General features: G+C 32.1%; 1 long non-coding RNA gene and 1 pseudogene across 1 annotated transcript; both read left to right on the top strand.

The window, feature by feature from the left end:
* Positions 1-4,061: 4,061 nt before the first annotated feature.
* LOC124456104 lies at positions 4,062-5,334 on the top strand. Its single transcript, XR_006952108.1, has 3 exons — positions 4,062-4,218; positions 4,432-4,797; positions 4,912-5,334. It is a non-coding gene; the product is annotated as an uncharacterized LOC124456104 (long non-coding RNA).
* Positions 5,335-5,336: 2 nt separating this feature from the next.
* On the top strand, positions 5,337-9,547 carry LOC124456126 (annotated as a pseudogene).
* The last annotated feature ends 11,145 nt before the right edge of the window (positions 9,548-20,692 follow it).

Below are 20,692 nucleotides of genomic sequence, written 5' to 3'. Positions count from 1 at the left end.
CACTGTCCTACTAACTGCCATCAGCAGCAAACAACGAAGCGAACCACAGAGTCCTGGGCTTGTTACCGGTGTAGCCAGTTTAAAAGGCAAAAGTTCTACTTATTTTTGTTTGTTCTTTACACTTCTTTCCTCATCTTGACAGCGACAGCTGAGTTCGAGTAAGCTGTTAGTCAGAACAAAGTAATATACGTTTATAACGTACCATACTATAATGAAACAAGAAGCTGGTGTTTCAAAAATTATTAGTAATAAGCTCAGTCAACTTATTCTTAATATTATTTTTATGAATAGCGAGTGTAGCATTATTAATTGATTTTGTAGACTATACGTGTTATATTCTTCTATCACATAATGGCATATGAAGATGTTTTATCTAAATAATCGTAGCTAGAAGCTCGCACACTTAGATAGTAAACTGGAAGAAATAAGACCTCCTTTTAATAACGTCTTTTTAATAGCATCTGGTGCGATAAAATGATTGTTCATGGACTAAGTGCTTTTAGTAAGGGCACAGAATAAGAATATACAGAAGAGTCACTCATGTCGGAACCTTTGATGTTTTTGTCGTCGCGCATGTCGTGCCGCGCATAGTGGCCGTCATTATTCCAGCCAGATGATTGGGGTTTTTGACTGTTTCCAAACGTTTAAAATTATCCGAAGACATTTCTTAAGTCAAAATATACTTGAATAATTATTAAGTATTGACGTCATGTAATTTTAATGGTTAGAAACAAGTGAGAAATCCTAATCATCTGGCTGGAATAATGGCCGACATGAGGACACGTACACCTGAGTGACCCTTCTGTATAATCATTATTCTGTGGTAAGGGATTAGGATAAAATGCATAAGTAGAATGCGGATCCGGAATACGTAAGCGGAACGGAATTGGGGATAAAACGCGGAATTGGGGATAAAACGCAGAATTGGGGATAAAACGCCGAATTGAGGATAAAACGCCGAATTGGAGATGAAGCGACGAATAAAACTAGCGAATGTTGTTGATTTATTTTTCATTGTTTATTCTTTTCGTGAACATAAAATTGCTTTGAATTATTAGAAATGAAAACAAATACTATTAATAAAAATGATAAAACTAGCATACAGAATAAGTAAGTTTAGCATGTGTATATATTAGTCTTCAACAACCAACTCAACTCTGAATGTAACTTTTCACAAGAATACCAATGTCTTAATTTGATATTAAAATTGGTATTTATACAAATGATTTCTGTAGCTATAAAATAGTACTGACATTACTTTTTCTGAAACAATATTCGTGTTCGTCGACATATTTGCTATGGTAATGAGAGTAATTAAAATTTTGTTGACAGATTTGAAATATCAGTTTTATCATGATAAAAAGATATAAGAAAAATAATTGGCGTATGCGCTTTAAATGAAGATAGTTTGGTTGTTTGCTTTGCAAACGATTGCAAAGGTGGGTACAAAAATAGTGAGAACACTTTCTAGATACCAAATCCTAAACGCCAAAGAAATTATAAATGCATTTTAAAAAATTAATGACGCAAGGTGTTGTAAAAAATTAGTCGATATTTTCGTAATTTGAGGAAAAAAATTAGGGTTGTTTATTCTGACACAATATAAGTTTGCATGGAAATATACGTTTCCTACTTTACTTCTTACTTCTCCAGAAAGAGGATCACAGTAATTTCAGTCGTGAGGAGGACTGGCTGTATTACTTCCTGGATTAATGACTGAACTAACAACCAAAGCTAAAACAAACTAAGGGCCGGCAGAACTGCAAGAGACTAATGGTGAAACCTTCATGATTTGATGATGTGGTTTGACGGCAAAAGGTTGTTGAGCCTCTGGAAAACTGTTCTAAGGTTTGTGAAATATTGAAGTATTGGTGCAAACGATAAAGAACTTTGAAAGGTATTTGGTTCAGAGAGTAGCAGTGGATAAGGATAAATATACTATTTTTATAAAAACATGAGAATAAGTTACTGGACATGGTTGAGCCAGGTTACCTTGTGCAGAACTGTTTAACGGATGCTGAATTGTTTTCCCATGTACGCTCTTGCTCATGCTGTGCTGTTGTCCAGCATACGTAGATGGAGATGATGTAGTATTTGCAGAACTGTGTTTTACCGAGTGTCTACTGTAAAACTAACGCGGTCTACTACCACTGAAGGGCTAGCTTTTCCGTTGATTATGTGTTATATGTTATGTATTATGATTATTTGTGTTCTTTTCAAGATTTTAAAGTCTACTCTATCATCTCTCGATTGCATTATTCTAAACAAAGCTTTTGAAAAGAACACAAAGAAAAACTTACGTAAAACTATGCTCACACACTGAAAGACACTCATCTAACGAAGAACAAAGCTTTACCATTCATGTCACCCACAACGAAACATTCACCAAGTTATCATCACACTAACTGAAAGACGAAGAACTGGAACTTTTGAAAATGACCTAGACTTCAGTATCAAACCACTACGACTTAGCTCTACCGATATCCTGACAACATTTGAAAGAATCTATCAAACTATTAAACACAATATTCGTAATCAAGAAGACAACACACATCTCACAACGGGACTTTTTCACACATTGCTCACTCACATATATCATGTTATAACCCTACACCAGTTGATTTTAGAAAAAATCGTATGCACGAAAACATTTGTAACAAACCCAATATTATTATTACTAAACCGGACAAAGGAAATGGCAGTGCATGTCACCAGGGGCGCATCCAGCTTCGTATATGAACTTAGGCACACTGTCGCACCGTTAGCGTAACTTTTCTATGGGGTCCAGGAGCATGTCCCCCACGGTAAAATTTTAAAATTGGATTGCAGAAAACGCTATTTCATGCGTTTTTACAGTTGGAAAGCTAAAATTCTTGCTCATAAATCATTGTTTTTTGACCGTTTCGCTCAATATCAGAGCTTATCAGCATGCCTAGGAAACTCACAGTAAAATATGCTTTGATGGCATCTGACATTGCCTGGCTTATTACAAACTTAGCGTAAAAAAATTCTTTACACTTCATCAACTTTTATATGGAATTTCATTTTATAATGGTCTAGTCATACCTATATGCTGATTATTATGCAAACGATTTTATGTCAATTTATCAAATGAAGTTGCCAACAAAAAAAAGCAAAAAATGTTTGTAGATGTCCATTGTCCAGGTTAGTAAAGTCCTGAGAGCGATTGCTTGTGTTTATATTGACTGAGGTTAGCAGCAGTCATCTTTACAGTCAAGAGTTAAAAAAGGCATCAAAACTTTCACTCCTTACTAGAAAGCTAGTCAATTCTTCTTTTGTCTTTTGCAAAAAGATCTATATTCTTTTCTATATCTGGATTAATGTCCTGATTAATAAAATATCTACAATATGGCAAAGTTTAAAAAAATTCTTCCGTGTAGTTTTTTATTTATAAGGCTTTGTTTGTTAAAGAACCGGAATTCTTAACTTAAATATGCAAGATTATATTACGCGCATTCGTGTCATCCGACTTTGTCGATGATTTTCTACAACTTATTTTTTTGTGCCACCTCCAGATTTTGGATATATTTTAGACAATATAATTATCTATATTCTTTCCAAGTTTAAAAAAATTCTACCGCGTAGTTTTTTATTTATAGGCCTTTGTTTGAAAAATTACATGGATATAGGAAGTTAATTATATAAGATTATATTATGCGCATCCGTGTCATCCGACTTTGTCGATGATTTTTTACAACTTATTTTTTTGTGCCACCTCCAGATTTTGGATATATTTTAGACAATATAATTATCTATATTCTTTCCAAGTTTAAAAAAATTCTACCGCGTAGTTTTTAAATTATAGGCTAATTAAGAGAAATGGAAAGTACATTGTAATATAAATCTTAATGTTTTCTTCAATTTCTTGACTTTTATACGTTTTTTGTGATGGGTAAGGACTGTAAAATAGTAATAAACAGTTAAGAATTGTTTTTTACTGTCGTATTTGATGGAATACGTGTTTTAAAGACGATTTTTCGATTTATCATTTTGAATGATAAATTTTAGTTGAATGTGGTGATGAATGTTGTGATGAATGTTGTGTTGAATGTGGTGGCCAATGTGGTGCCAATTTCACGGTAGTTTTTGTCTTACTTGTTGTTATTATTATCATAGATGAGGAAATGCCTACAACATCGTCAGATTTACATGATGTTCCACAGGAAATGTTATGTGATGACAGTGTGACTAAAAGAGGTTGTTGATAATACTTCTTACATCTCAACTTTACATAACAGAAGCAAAACTTTTGTGCTGTCCATGCCACTGCATCTATACATAGTTTTTTATATTTTTATACACATGTGACTGTGCTTTTAAGACTTCAATGTACTCTTGTATCATATTTTAGACAAAAAAATAGAAAAGGAAACAGCTTTATGTCATAAAATCATTTCATTTTCATTTTAGATCTTGAAGCTATTCTTGAAAGCTCTTCGTTGGTTATTCGAGAAGTGGATACTGGGCCATCTGCTTGGCAAAAAAGAATGGAAAATTGAGAAGAAAATTGGAAAAGTATGAGGCAAAAATTATTCAATGTCACTGTGTCATTATTTCTTCCTCCTTTATCTGCTATGAAGTGTTGGAGATGCAATGAAAATGAAGCTGTACTGAGATGCAGACAATGTGGTGTGTTGAGATATATTTGTAGAGAATGCGATGATGATGTTCATGAGAACAATCCTCTCCATGATCGAGAAGTGTGGTTGGATGGTTATTTTCAATATATCAAGCCAACACAATCCATTCCATCTGATGGAAAGATTTGCAGCATTGGTAAGTATAATGTACATACTATTGAATTTTATATAAATTTTATATATTTGTTTTTTGTTGTTGTGCCCAATGTGAGAGAAATGTTTTTCTGTGATGATGCTGTTATCTTTGTAGATTGATCATGTCCCATCCTTTACCCATCATCATGTCAGTTGTGTAATGCATCTATTATGAAAATTACCAACAGTTCTCTTGTGATTATGATCACTTGTGAAGGTGAAAGTGTCCTTATGCAATTTTTTTACTGAGTCCAAATAGCAATTTTTATTACATGGATGTACATATGATGCATCTTATTAAAATCTGATTTGTTAGGGGCTCATTACGTTAGGCATGTTAGGGGCTGATTATTGAGAAAAATACATAGGCAGCAGGTTGGATTGTACACTAATTCATAAACTTTAAATTGAAACTAAAAACTTCAAATCATCAATGAAGTTGCTGGCTTCTTATGAAACCCCAGGATTTGAATTCTTGAAGTGCATATTTTCAGCGCTGTACTGGTTTTCTTTGATTATATTTTGTCTTTAACAGGACTATTTGCTCTTAATCAGTTCACTGTACATTGCTCATCTTGTCAATGGAAGTGGTCACCAATTTTGGTTGACAGTATAATTGAGAGTAGCTGGTGGCCTGATAGCCCTGAACATGTTCATTACATATTTAGTCAAGATGTCTTAAATTTGTGGGATGCATTTAGAAAGAGGATGCCTGGGTCATCACAATCTGCTTTTGTAAGAAGTTTGGAAGATATTTCCAGCTCTAGAGGAAGGGTGATTAATTTTTATGCTATCTACATGTCTTTGTTAGTGTGCTTTTTACTTTGTGTATATTTTTTGTCTCGCAAACCAAAAGCTACAAGACGTAAATCTTGGTTTCAAAATAATCCTTTATGATCATTTCTTTCTGAGAATTTTGGTAAATTCTGGACAGTCAAGGAAAATTTGTTTAAAATTTGTAACAAGCACATGTCAATTTTTGTAGGCTTCATATAATATGTACGTTTGAAGTATGAGAACTATATTATAGTACAGTTGGGTTTTGCATAATCAACAAATAGTATATATTTGTGCTATGTTTTGATGTGGAACTGGTTTCACTAGGAAATTGTTATCAATCCAGTCACATTCAGAAAATCGTTTGCTGAATGGAGCTATTGCCAACATGAAATTGACCTTCTTCATGAGCAGACATGGGAAAAATTGTCCTCCTTGTAGCATTGATCAACATTCATGTCATGTTGATGGAAATCAAAAAGTGTACAGATTCAGCAAAGTAGCAAGGTTTGTGATATTCGATGGCAAATTCTCAAACTTGCGAAAATGGAATTACCCTTTGTAAACAATTCAGATATTTTTATGTTTTAATAAATAATAAACCAGTTTAAATAAATTGAACCAATTTTAACAAATCCAAGAAAAAGACCTACTGCTCATGTTTAATTCTTTACTTGCATTGTTGGGCTTATGAGGGCTTGTGTTCTAAATTGATAACTTATTTTTACCACAGGGGTCCAGTCCAGTGTTATTATCGTGATGTACTGACTGCAAATAGCAGTTTTGTGGACTCTCATTTAAAAAGTCTTCGTTCAAAGTCAATTCAGGTAATGTGTTATGAAGTAGGATTGAAAGGTAGTAATCTATTATTAGGTTAAAGCAGTTTTTATAGAATGAAGATAATTCTTTTGGTGACAACCATTGGAAAGCTGCAAAAATTGTCTCCAAATGGACTTGAACTAGCTGGATGCAGGCACTCGATTGCTCAAGCTACTTTGAACATGTTCAGAGGAGAAATTTATGGCTATGCTCACTACTTGCATATGAATTTTTTACAACCACATAAAGTTACATATATGTGGGAAGATATTATATGCAAATATTGGCCGTGGGTTCTACGTCTTACATAGGAAGAAAATCAAAATGCTTTAAGAAATATTGCACCAGCATTGTCTATAATGCATGGGAAATCACACAGTTGGTCATGTCAGGTACGTTACATACGTAGGTTATGATTGTTTACCCAATAACTCGTAAACTAAATACCACATACGACCACGATAATGCTCTATTAAAGATGTTATGAGACGAAGCGTGCTTTGTCAAACTGTAATAATATTGTATTTCACGTAACTAAACCGTTGTTACGTAAATCTGAAATGGGTTGTTTTGAATGGATGATTCTTTTCACACTTTTTAGGTTATTTGGAGCGGAAGATGGCAAAGTGGTGCGGCAGCAACTGCTCGCGAAGAAGTTGAGCAAATAAATTCGTATTTGTCAAGACTTGGCTCGACTACTAAAAATATGACGGCCTCCGGTGATTATTATTTTCTGATCTGCGTATCCACTCAGGTTTTTTGGTCGATTAAGTCCACGAACAAATGTGCACATTAATGGTTGTACCTATTAAGGACAAGAAGAATGCATTACTAAATATCTTCTGAGTTGGAACAAGGAAATATTTTGAACTTGGCAAAATCACTTGTTATTCGAATGAAAAAGGTTACACGTTGTATATGTGTTCAGTTAATTTTCAAAATTATACTAGTGTCAGTCCATGATTCTAATGTGTGTAACGTACGTGTATAATATGAAGTGAATTTACAGTTCATAGTTGTGTATAGGTGTTGTTTGAATCCAATACGTTTACTGCGCTAATATAATTCTTCAGATACTGAGCATGATATATCTGTCAGAATAGCATTGGCATGGAGTGCGCTGCATTCTCTTCCGGCAGTTTGGAAGTCTCCAATCAAGAAGTCAACAAAGACTAAAGTGTTCAAGGCTTGCATTGAAACTATACTTCTCTGCGGGTCAGATTCATGGACGCTAAATGTGAAACGTAAAAATCGCCTCGACGGCACATACACAAGAATGCTTAGACACGCCTATGACATCTCTTGGAAAAGCCATCCTACCAACAAATCTCTGTACGGTACGCTTCCTCGTGTGTCTGAAACGGTTCGTCAGCGGCGTTTGACTCTTGCGGGCCAAGTTAGTCGTCATGAAGAGCCAGCTGGTAGGCTTCTGCTATGGACACCCTCAGCAGAAAGAAGAATTGGGCGCCCGTTTGTCATCCTCAAGAACATCATTAAGGAAGAAACTGGCTTGTCTGGACAAGACCTGGTGACTGCAATGGCAGATTGCCATCGCTGGCACTTGGAATACGTTCATGTTTCACCTGAGCCATCTGGCATTGGATGACGCAAGGCAAGGCAATTTCGAAGACCGAAAGGCAACTTTCATCTGCCAGAGACAATTTTGTAAAGTTAAGAAGCGAACTTAATGTCCAGGATTCAGACTTGGACGACTCGATAATGCAGTGGAAAGAAGAAGTTCAACAATTTGCGAGAGGTAACATTGTTTACTTTCAAATATTTTTTAGAAACATGGCTTAGTATTGTACAGTTCTGTACTAATGGTTGATTTTTGTTCAAACATCATTTAAAACGAAACTATATTAAATAATTCTTGGCCTGGCTCAAATTTTTATGTTTGGCAATTGTTATTTTTAACAATTCATTTTACCCCCGGGAAATATATAGCTATACAATATTGTATGGAGTGCTTAGTACTTACGTAGATAAATTAATATTTTTTATTGTTTGTATAGAACAAAAAATTGGAGTTTCTTCGTTGAAAGGTGCCGTCGAAGAGTTTTTCCTTTTGCATCAAACTGTTGAAAATGCTCAACATTTGTAGAATTTTGTAAAAGCCGACGATGATCAAACGCAGACATTATTGGGTGATAGGCGTTTCGTTCATGACGCTCGAAACAAAGTGAAACAACTTGAACAAAATGCAACAAGATTGCTGGAATTGAAAAGACAGCTTTTAGATGGACATGTGACCGAGGAGCAGCTTCTTGAGCAAGGAAAGTCGCAGCTGGCAAAAATCACAGTAGTAAAGCTGCAGAAGAGATTAGAAATGTTGTATTTTTCAGTCACTAGAGGAACAAAAGAAATAACTTCTCTTGCTGGTGAGTTTTGTTGGGGTTTTTTATGAGTTACTGTAAGCATTATTTTAAAGTTCGTAGCAAAATCTAAGTGAGTTAGATTTTAGATATAGGCGACACAAAATGCAAAATATGGAACAGTTTTATTCGAGATAAATTGTGCTTTATTTCAAAGTAAACGGGTAAATACTATCTACACCATCGTCGTAGAAATATGTAGACTTATATTTCAAAGCATTTTGCCAAATTACTGTAAAATTGCGATTTGTCGTTGTTACGTATATTATACATGCACGTACTGTAGATTCTAGTAAACGAAGATCTTCCATAAGAAGGAAATGCGCTAAAGAGAAGTCCGAAATAACATCCACCGTAGAAGAGTTAAATTGCCTCTCAAGTCTGTGTGGTCTTCCCATGACAAGTGCGGAAGAAGTCATGTCTGGAGATTTTGTTTAGTCGTTTAACCAGTGTGACATAGATAGTACGACTTCACATGGTGTGTAAAAGAATAGCAAATATAGTTCTATGTATATCGTGACGTCCATGCTCGCTTTTAGTTTCAACTATTTTACTTAACAATATTTAGATACACCTGTGCGTTTCAAGGCACAAATTGTCGATAAGTACATGGTAGTTAAAAGATTGGAAGAGGAAAAAGCACTTTTCAACATGGAGATGAAAAATTATATGATTTATTTTTTGGAAAACGTTTTGCCTCTCCTTTGTGAAAGAAAAGAGAAGATAAAAGATAGGATAGGTGTACAGATAGATGTTCGTATTAAGTTAAAACAAGCTTAAAGGTTACGTATTTATATACAGTGGAATGTAATGTACATGCGTTTAACATATTTTGCAATTATTTTTTTAGTATTTACATATAATGTTGATAAATTTAATGACTATTCTTTCCTTAAAACAGAGGTCAGATAAGTAGTGAAAATGACACCACTCTTTTAAAATACGAACATACTTATTGACATGATTATGTTTGTTTTATAGAGCTTTCTTCTAGATGAATATAAACATGGCTATTGTGTGCGAAAAGACACAATGAAGACTCTGCATGGTCGTCTCGCCATCACAAACAGCGGAATTGCATTTGCTAGAGTGCAGTTGAAAAAAGATTTTCAATACTTTAACAACTTAGAACAGTCCATAGTCAACGTACATTGTAGTGACAGTGAATCAGACTGTAGCGATAAAGATGACGTTCATGAAGATGTTGAAGAAGAAGATGCATATAGTTCGTAGTATTTTGTTGCTGAAAACTTTGCTATCATATTTTTGTGTGCACTTTTTATAAATAAAAAATTATTTGCATGTTCCTCTTTTTGTAAAAAAAAATGTATGCACATACACTTGCAAGTATATACATCTAAGAAGATACACGCATTTGTAGTTGTCCAGTGCAAACGGCCTATTTTGCAACAATCTATGATCTTCTACAAATTGTCCTTTTTCGCAACACAAATTGTCTTTTTCCTGGATATTTAGATTTCTGATTCCTCTGTAATAGATTTATTGATTTAACAATCGTTCATTCTCACTCACGTAACCAAAAAAGCTATGAATCGCTACCAGCCACTAGCTGGTATACTGGTTCAATTCCAGTACATAGCTGTCGAGAAAGTGATTACCACGTACATATCTATATCTCAAACACCCTGGATGTAATGAAGCCATTCACCTTTTGCAGCTGTTATAAGTTGTTTGTTAACAAAAGTGATTGAAAACATGTTTCATCAAGATTGTAGACATTTCTGTTTTAAATTTTGTTAATAAATTGTGCAATTGGTACTAAACTCTATAAAAGCAGCCTTAACCGATTTTTCTAAGATGAATGGCAAGCAATATGTCACCAATTGCTTTATAGAACGTCAAGGTATGATGTGGGAAGGCCGTATGCAGAAAAAGTCGTTTGATGTATGTTATAAACTGTATGATAAACACAATATTCTTACTATACATTATAATATTACTTTTATGTTTCCATTGTTTCTTCTTTTGTGTTACACTCCGTCTATATAATAGTGGACAGTAAAAAATTGTGACGTCGTTGTGACGTTGGTGAAAACACTCACTGTTTACAGTCTATGCATTGTATATAGTGTATATAGTGTATGCAGGGTATCTAGTGGGATTTTTTTAATACAGTGTGTATAATGTGCCTAGCCTACATAGTGTATATGTGTATATAGCATATATAGCCTATATAGTGTAGATAGTGTGTATAGCCTAAACAGTGTATATATAGTGTAAATAGCCTATATAGTGTATATAGTGTATATAGCCTATATAGTGTATATAGTGTATATAGCCTATATAGTGTATATAGTTGTTAGTATATAGTGTGTATAGTGTATATAGTGTATATATGTGGGTAGCCTATATCGTGGAGATGTGTACAGGGGTAAAAGAAATGAAAGGTACATGGGAAATGCAAAATGTTATAGCAGTGAAATATCTGCTGGTAAAAGTCCTTTAAAACAGGCCTTGCGCACGAAAAATTTTCATTGAAAAGAAAATTTAATTATCTTGAGTCAAAATATGGAGGAGGTTGTGCAAGCTATCTTAATTGCAAGCAATTTGAGGGCAAGCGCTGGACAACGCAAGATCTTTAAAACACTTAAATTTTTTTGCTTTTTCGCATTTTACTTACCTTTGGAATTGGCTTCTTAATCTCATATTGTACTTTATTCAAACATGCAAATAAATCATTACCAGCTGTACCAGAGAACGTTAAAATACACATGCGCGTCTTATTTTAGAGAAATTTTTTCCAAAAGTCTACTTTTTTGATACACCTGGAATATATTTCGTTGGTTGTTAGCGTCTTAGTGTTTTTTCACGCAACATTTGATGCTTTTTTTCAGAATTTATTATGCATCTCCATAGAAAGAATTTTAAATCATCTTATTTTTGGGATTAATAGGTGAACAACACTTGAATAAATTCGCGTACGTGTATTACATAAATATTTTAGATAATAAATGAGCTCTAGTTGTTCTAAGCATATCGCAAATTTTATTTTCTTATCTATTTATTTTGGAATATTTTTTAATGCAATTATGAAAGAATGAGCGTATGATCTATGAAATAGAACATATATTTAGCATATAATCTATTCTTATATTTTCCAATGCTCTGTCACTAGGCTGCGACTACAGACAATTTTCATACGTCAATTTTTACGTGAAAAAGTGCATCTCATTTCATTTGGTTGTAAACTATCTATCTATGTGACAACTATTATTGAAGTGATTGTTTTTGGAAATTTAACGTAAATTGTAACAGTGAAATCTGCACAATAATATCATCAGGCATTAAATATTTCACCATTTGCTGATTTCTAAAGGACATGACATAAGCATCCGCATAAACGTAAAATTAAAAAGTATTTAGCTCAAAGAACAACATATAAAAAATTGAATGAAAATTGCACGATGTCTTTGTTCCTCTAAACATCATAGTAAAAGAAACTAAAGTCTTTCCGCTCATGCTCATTCCACTGCTATAAAACAGTGGATAAACGTTTTAGCACGCTGCCTTTCCCTACACTTTTCTTCCATCAAAATCGCCATTTTCCATTCATTGATGTACCGTATGAAAACTTTAAGAAATAACTTACAAGAAATTTCTCTGCAGTACAAAAAGTGTGAAGTTCAAAGTAGTTATAAATGTCTTATTTCACGACTCGGAAATTTTTTATTTGGACTTCTTACGTGATATGACGCGCATAATATAAAATCTGTTCTTCTTATAATACAATGATATCAATCAAAAATATTTCCACTCGAAGATCAGGCAAAAAAATAGAAAATTTACTATAATATACATATACAAGGAAGTTTCTTTACGAAAACAATAAAAGCCATAAAGAAAAAAAAATGCGGAAGATTTACGTAGTTATATATTGTGAGTAAAACCATCTGGTCCAGCAACAAACAATATGTCAACTGGCCAAATGTAATTGCATTTATACACGAATAATACAAAAAAGTAATACTACAAACGTGAAAATACAAGACAAACAGTAACAAGTCCTGTGATTCTTTTACCACGGAAACTAATCATCGTAATAATGTAAAAGGGTTTGAACCCGGGAGTATCGTTACATGTTTGTAGATGTAGATTGTCTAGGTCAGTAGAGTCCTGAGAAGGACTGTTTTTGTTGTTGTTGACGGACGTTTCGACAACCTTAGCGGTCAACCTTAGAAAGACAGTCTACTGACCTGGACGATCTCCTTCTCATAACTCTACTGACCTGGACGATCTACATCTACAAACATGAAACTAATCACATCATTTACGTAACCTTTAAGTGCAAGAAAACTGTGTATTTTCAATCCCCAGTTTTAGCAACATGCATACAATTGAAAACACAATTTAAACACAATAAAAGCAACAATTCAAAACACAGTTTTAATACACAGTGTGCGCTTCATAGACGTTTGATATATGGTAAACTTTTGCTAGATGATAACGATGAGGGGCAGAATAGCGCAAGAACATTAATTATATGTGTGTCGCTGAGTCTTACCTGATAAACAGTATTCCCTACATTATACTAACTAATTTATATGTTTTCTTGTTAAGTTGTTGAACAAAGTAATTGCTTTTAATTTCTTAACTACAACAACAGGTCATTATTTCAATTTCCTTTAGTTTTAACATCATTTTTAAAAATCAGTTCTTCATTTAAAAATTTCTTTATTTAAAAAATTATATTCATGCATATTTGAATGAAAGCAATGGGTATATATAGGGTGTATAAAAAACTGCTTATTTTTATAATAAGCTGACACTTAGAATTTGTATAATTCAGCAGTAACTGACTCTCAAAAACCTGAAAGTCAATACAATAATACATACATATATATATTGATGCTACTGCAAATTGCAAATCCCCTTTTTTATACACACCTTAGATGAAAAAGTCAATTGTGCATGAAATTGTTCAAACATCAAGAAAACTACCATATACTGTTTTACTTTGTTCTTTTGTGAAATTAATATGCTGATTAATTTTCAAATGGAATGACTCACAGATGCATATTTTCCAAAATTGCAATTATCAGAGTTGTCTCGACAATGCAAATTGGTTGGAATGTGTACTATTCATAAGTTCAGTTGTGCCTGAACGGCTTCTTTTTACAGTAAAATGTTTACGGAGCAGGATCACAACTTACAAGCTGAGTATTTCACTTTTAGTCTCACTGCAAAATTAGGCATGTTGAAAGCATCAATGAAAGTTGTTGCACAAGCTATTTATATTGCTGAGCTGTTTTGTTTCTGTATATGTAAGCTCAAGGAAACCTTGGCCAACAATGAAGTAAAAAATTAATGCATGTTTTAATCCAGAAGAAACAATTATTTTAAGAACTTAGCATGGCAAAACACAAGCACTCAAATGAATACCAGCTCCCCAAACTATTGAGATTGCTATGTCACTATTGGGCACAATCATTATGACTCTAAGATGTTATAACACTTCTTGTATTTCATCTGCAATAAATATTTGATGAACCTACAAATTTTTTGGAAGATACATCAACACATTCTGTATCATCTAATTCTAGTACATCAAAATCTATAAAAAATGTTAAAAAATTAAAATATTGTAATTACTAATTAGCAAACTTTACAAATAAATGAGCATGTGATATCAAGAAAAACATACTGAGGAACAGCAAATATGTATTTATTCTTAAATTGTGATGAAGGACCATCAGACCATATTGAGACAGTATTCACTGTTGTTGGAAGGCTATCAAGACAGACATTTCGAGGTAGTTGACTGCTCAGAAGAACGTGCCTAGGTCTCAGCTCAGCAAATTTACTTTTTCCGATCTTAGTACTTGGGTTAGCGTCCTTGAAAAGTGCTTGCACTTCAATGACACACATATTGAGGTGCCGAGCTTGAAGTTTCTTTTTTGAACCATCTGCCTCACGAATTATAACAAAATCTTTTCTGCCTGGAGCTTGGCGACTGATATCATCACGTTCGTAAAACGCTTTTACCAAATTGATGGTTTCATCACTTATTTTTCTTGCAATTGTTTGTGTAGTGACTTCCTCACGGGAGGTACCACATTCTATTTGGAATTTTTGTGATAATTTTTGGACAACAGCTCTTTTGCACTTTGTTGTATAAGGAAAAGCTGGAGTTATTGCTCGGTTTGCTCTGGAAACAGCTCTTCCTAAAGCCTGTGCACTTTTAAAAGCTGGTGAAGTAGGGGGTGAGACATAGTTTGATTTCAGTTGCTTCTTTCGTGTTCTACATGCAGCAACACGTGCTCTGACATGCTTTTTTCTTTCTGCTTGCAACTTGGTTTTCTCACCCGCTGGTAGCCGATCTTCTTTTATTTTCTTTTTAGCCCTCACTATTCGTTGTTGTTCTGAATTCTTTTTTTATACTCTTCATATTTATCAGTATCTTTCAATTTTTGTCTCCGTTTAGCTTGTCTTTGAACTGCGGTTAGTGGCATCGTGAATTAAACATAACGCAAAAACAGACACAAATACAATTTTACTTAGCGTTTGGGTCAGCAGTAATGAACTGAATGTGCATGGACTTTGTCTAACTCATATGTACTAAATTTTATCGTGATTTGCGTGATTTAAAGCTTTTCTATGGTGCGACTGACGTTACATGTGACTGACGTTACAAGTTTTAACACTTGTCATATTGGAGACAGAACTATATTTTTTTATCTTGTTAGCTTTTATTGCTTGTAAGAGTATAAATTTATAATGCAAAGTGTCTTTTAGAAATTCTATTAAGTAATTTTCTAAAGAAGATAAAAATTATATTCATTTTGTGACTGACGTTACATATTACAGGCACCTCAATGGATGAGTGTAATTATGTTACATATACGTGGTAGCCTAGATTTAAACATATCCTATCACATCTTAAAACTTATTCAATTGATTGTTGTTGAAATCAACCTTCTCAGCAACATTTAACACTCAAAATTTTTATCCCTAAATGTCGTCCATATTGTGACTGCATAATTATTGAGTTGAGGCCACCAATTATCACGCCTAAAAAATTCTCAGAACTGATGTTTTTAAGCCCAAGCTTCAATTTCTATGCACTTAAGGTTATTATCTACAACTATTGATATGTTTTTCACAAAGAAATATGATAAGATTTTTCTCTTATGTTTTGTCTATGTTGTGGAATTGCCCCCTTCTTTTAGATGGTAAACAGTTTACAGTTTAACTTGGCAGATGAAAAGTTCTGTACATACTTACATATGTAAATTGTTACAGTTTTACTTGTCAAAGAAAAAATATCTACAGCATCAGATTGACACTTTGCAGATGATCACAGCAATATGATAGAGGCAGCTATTCAAGTTAACTTGAAAGAACTTTCTTTTTCAAAATATAACTCTTTTGGACAAACTTAAGTTACTTAGTATTTAAAACATTGTAATCTTGAAGCTTATTTGTTTCTTACAATCAATATTCGTTCAAGGTTAGTAGTTAACTAATATATATATATATATCATCGCAGGCTCAAGTTTTTTTATTATAAAATGTATTATGTCTAAAAATAGTCATAATACATCTTATAATAAAAAAAACCGGGGGGATCGTTTTTGAGGCAGTCAGCGGTAGTAAACATAAAAATAGAGAAGGGTGAGCCAGTGATAATATACATATATATATTAGAATATTGGATAAGACTAATATAAAATATATAAACAAGAAGATTTTATAAAAAAAGATATATTTCAAATATAATATAATATAAAATAATTACATTGATGAAAGTCCAAAGTCCAATTTTTTTAAAATGATAATATGGTAAGTCCAAAGTCCAATTTAGTGATAATACAAATTGTCAAGCTTCAATGATTCATCCACATTAAAGAAACGATAAAAGGAATCAATCTTTTCACCAAATTCTTCATCCCAAAACCAGTTAAGCCAATCTTCTATTTGTAAACAAAGACATGGATAAAAACTTGACCCAACTTGTATGTTACACATTCTAAATTTTGCCAAAGCCCAATTTACTGATGATATAAATTGTTTCGTTTCAATATATCATCGACAAGAAAGAAACGCAAATATGACTCAGTCTTTTCACCAACTTTATCGTCCCAAAACCAATTAATCCAATCTTCTATTTCTACACAAACGCATGTCAAAGAATTTGTAGAAGACGTTATGTCGCACATTGTACACACACACATTGTAAATGAGGGTTTCTTTTATTGCTTTGAGTTATTTCTTAAAAAACGACTTCAAACGATTGCAAACACCAACATATTTATATTCTTTTTGCCTTATCCATAAATAAAAGAATAGGAACATATTCAACTTCACCTCTATTTGATTTATATGGAAATTGAAAAAGTTCATAATTTCCTTCATAATAAAGTTGATTCTGTTGAATTCTTTCTTGTCGATTATTCAACCAATGAACAATATTTCCTCTCCAAAGAAATTCATTTGCATTGTAGCTGTAAATACATTTTCCATTGGGATATTTCTCAGAATGTTTTTCAACATAGTTAATACAGTTCAGTGGCTTAGTATTTTCTCTTGTATTTAGTCTTGATGCATTTACCAGTTTCTTTGACATCATGTAAATAATACCATGAAAGCAAGCCTCACAATGATTACTAGTAACCAATCATTGTAATGCTCCCTTTTATGGGTTTTTTATTTTTCTTTTTTTATAAGTACAAACATTTTTACTCAAATAATTTTATTTTGAATTAATAAAATCTTTTGTTTGTCTTTTTTTCTTACTTTATATCTTTTTCTACTTTTTCATACATTTCTTTTATATTAAACTCAAATTCTATTCTTAGATGATTTATAAATTCATCAATTTTCTCTGTAAGTCTTTCTTCAATTTTTTTTATTTCTCCATTTATTACTGGTATTATTTTGTTAAATTCAGAAAAAACTTTTGAATTTACAGAAGATTCAATTTCACAATAGATACATTTTGTACATGTTGATTGCTTACATATTTTTAGAGGAGAAATACGGTGTGAATTAAAATTATTAAATTCACGAAATGTTGGCGATTTTCCATATGAAATATTTCCAAAACCACCATAATTTTTGGAAGGGTTATCCACATCATTTTTTCCATCTTTCTTTATCCAATACCAATGTGGTTATCTACTCTACATTGATATTAAGGATTTATATATTACACTTTTTTAGTAAATAAATAAAAAAACATATTTCTTATTTTTATAAAAAAACATATTTCTTATTTTTATAAAAAAATTCGAATTTCTCAATTTTTTCATCATATTTCTTTTTTTATTTTTTAAAAAAATTCGAATTTCTTACCCTTTTTATCACTCTTTTAATGTAAAATCTTCAATAAAAGATTTATTTTCATTTGAATGTTTTGCTGTCTAATTGATAATGGCAAAATCTTCAAATCATAGCATTACTTTTATATTTGAGCGCGATGAAGATTTTGATGAAGAAAAGATTTAAGTCAAATTATTATGAAATCAGAATATATATCTAAATTCATTGATGGTGGTGGAATGATTATTTTTAATAAAGAAATTGAAGATGGAAGAAAATTTAATTTCAAATTATATGATGAAGGGATGATAATCAGCGAAAAAGATAGTATTGACATATTTATAGAAAAATTGGAAGACTACTTTTATTATCATGATGAAAAAGAATTTTATAAACACATTACACAATTGGATTTAATTAAAGTGTTTTATAAAAATATTATTGAAAAAATTGTAATAGTAACTATATGATATATATATAAGATGGTAAAAGTAGCGGATATTGCATAATATAATTTCTTACTGGTAAAATGACTGTTTTGTATAGAATTATTGTATTAATTGCTGAAATTTCGGAAAAATGGTTGCGGTCTTCAAATGCAAATTTAATATTCAGTTTACCAGATGATGTAGAAAATATATTTAAGAAGACGAAGTTTGATTGACATTTGAGTGTTAGATGTTTAGTATCATTTCTTGCTGGTGATAATGGCGGATTGGCGAAGCAGAACTATAGTATTTTTCTTAACTCCTGATGATGATGCTGATGTTGATATTTCGAATAAAGTGTTTCTATCTTCAGATGTTATTTTGAGTTGGAAAAAGCAGTGCAGGGTTTTTGATGTTATTGATGAATGTCAAGAATATAATTTAATAATGAATTTTGATGCAACTGAAAAGAAATATATCTTTGAACAAAAATCACTTATTGAAGCATTTATTAAAGTATTAAAAAATATTTGGATGAAAATGATGATAATCATCAACATTTTGAACAAATGAAAGTAGTTATGAACAGTAATGTTGAAAAATATTTTCCTATGTAGCTGAATAGGTGAAGATGTGTGTATATATATAATTTACCCTCCATGTAAAACAGATTGATGAAAAATGTCTCGGATACAGAAGTATCAATGTATGTTTACAAATTGTATACACTCTAAAAAAAATTGTTCTTTTTATTTTAAATGTTGTGAAAGATTTTATCCATGTCATCATTGTCATAATAAAGATCATTTTTGCAATAAAAAAGTCAATCCAAAAGATATTTCCTGGATAATGTGTAATTATTGTGGGTTTGAGCAAGGAATTCATCAATATTGTTTAAGTAAGAAAAAGTTGGCTGATTATTTTTGTGACAAATGTAAGGTTTACGATGATTATTCGAAAGATCCTTATCATTGTGTAAAATGTGGTGTTTGTAGAGTTAAATTACATAGATCATTTCATTGTGATGCTTGTGGATTGTGTTTCGAAAAGGAAAAAGGAAAAAATCAATATCATATATGCAAAAACGAACATGTTCAATGTATGATATGTTTGGAAGATACATTAACTGGAATCGGAATGTTAAAATGTGGTCACAAGATACATTTTGATTGTTTGACACAATTATTATTACAAGGATTTTCTAACTGTCCGATATGTAGAACTGATTTATTAACACCAACAACCATTCCATCAATTAAGCGAGCATCTTTAAGAACCGTGTCTGGTACAACCTGATACTACCCTCAATAAAATACAAAAAACATGAATTTTTTATTATATGAAGTATTATATAAAGTATTAGATGAAGTATTTACAATTTGATGTATATATAAAAGAATTTTAAGACATTTTTCTAAAAAAATACTCCATTGTGTTGTTTAAATTAATTTCTTGGTTGAGTTCTTTTAATTGATCAAGTAATTTTTTCTTCTCTCAAACAGATCAATTAAAAATTGGCTTCTTCCTCATTTTACATATTATATTTCCTTTTATAAGTGAATAAAATTGTCTATTAACATAATTTTGTCCATTGTTGAAAGATAACATATTACAAGAGTATTCAGGATTTTTCCGATTTCGTTGTTGTATTCTTCAAGTTTTTTTTTTTTGGTCGGACGTCCTCTCTTTTTTTTTATACTTTCAGTAGCATCCATTAATTGTCTTTTTTCCTACCCATTCATTAAGATTATGAGGAGGACTTGTAAATACTAGATCGGGATGAGCAAATACTTGATCTTGATTCATTTGTTCAGGAGGAGGAGATGTATTTCCTTGATTTTGATTCACAGTATTATTATTAGGAGGAGTTGTAAATCCTTGATCTTGATTAAATTCAATGTCTTCAAGTTCTCTTAAAAAGTGCGCGGTGTGGGGACATTGTAATTTAAGAAAGACATCGTGCTTGGTGACATCATACTTGTAGTTGAGATTGGAGACATGATATTCATAAGAGTTGTATTATTTTTAGTAGGAGAATTTTTGGTTGAATATACATTATTAATTATGGGTAAAGGAGATGATTTTTGAATATTATCATGACAAGTATTCAAAGGACTTTTACCATCATTCTTTTCTGCTGTATCTTCATCCATGGGTTGTGGAGAATCTGGTGATGATGATGCACGATTTGTCTCGTTATTTTTCTCAGTATTTACCC

This window comes from Xenia sp. Carnegie-2017, unplaced genomic scaffold, assembly GCF_021976095.1.
Source record: "Xenia sp. Carnegie-2017 unplaced genomic scaffold, XeniaSp_v1 HiC_scaffold_42, whole genome shotgun sequence".
Lineage (NCBI taxonomy): Eukaryota > Metazoa > Cnidaria > Anthozoa > Malacalcyonacea > Xeniidae > Xenia > Xenia sp. Carnegie-2017.
The sequence above is the reverse complement of the archived record's forward strand: the minus strand, read 5'-3'. Positions and strand labels throughout refer to the sequence as shown.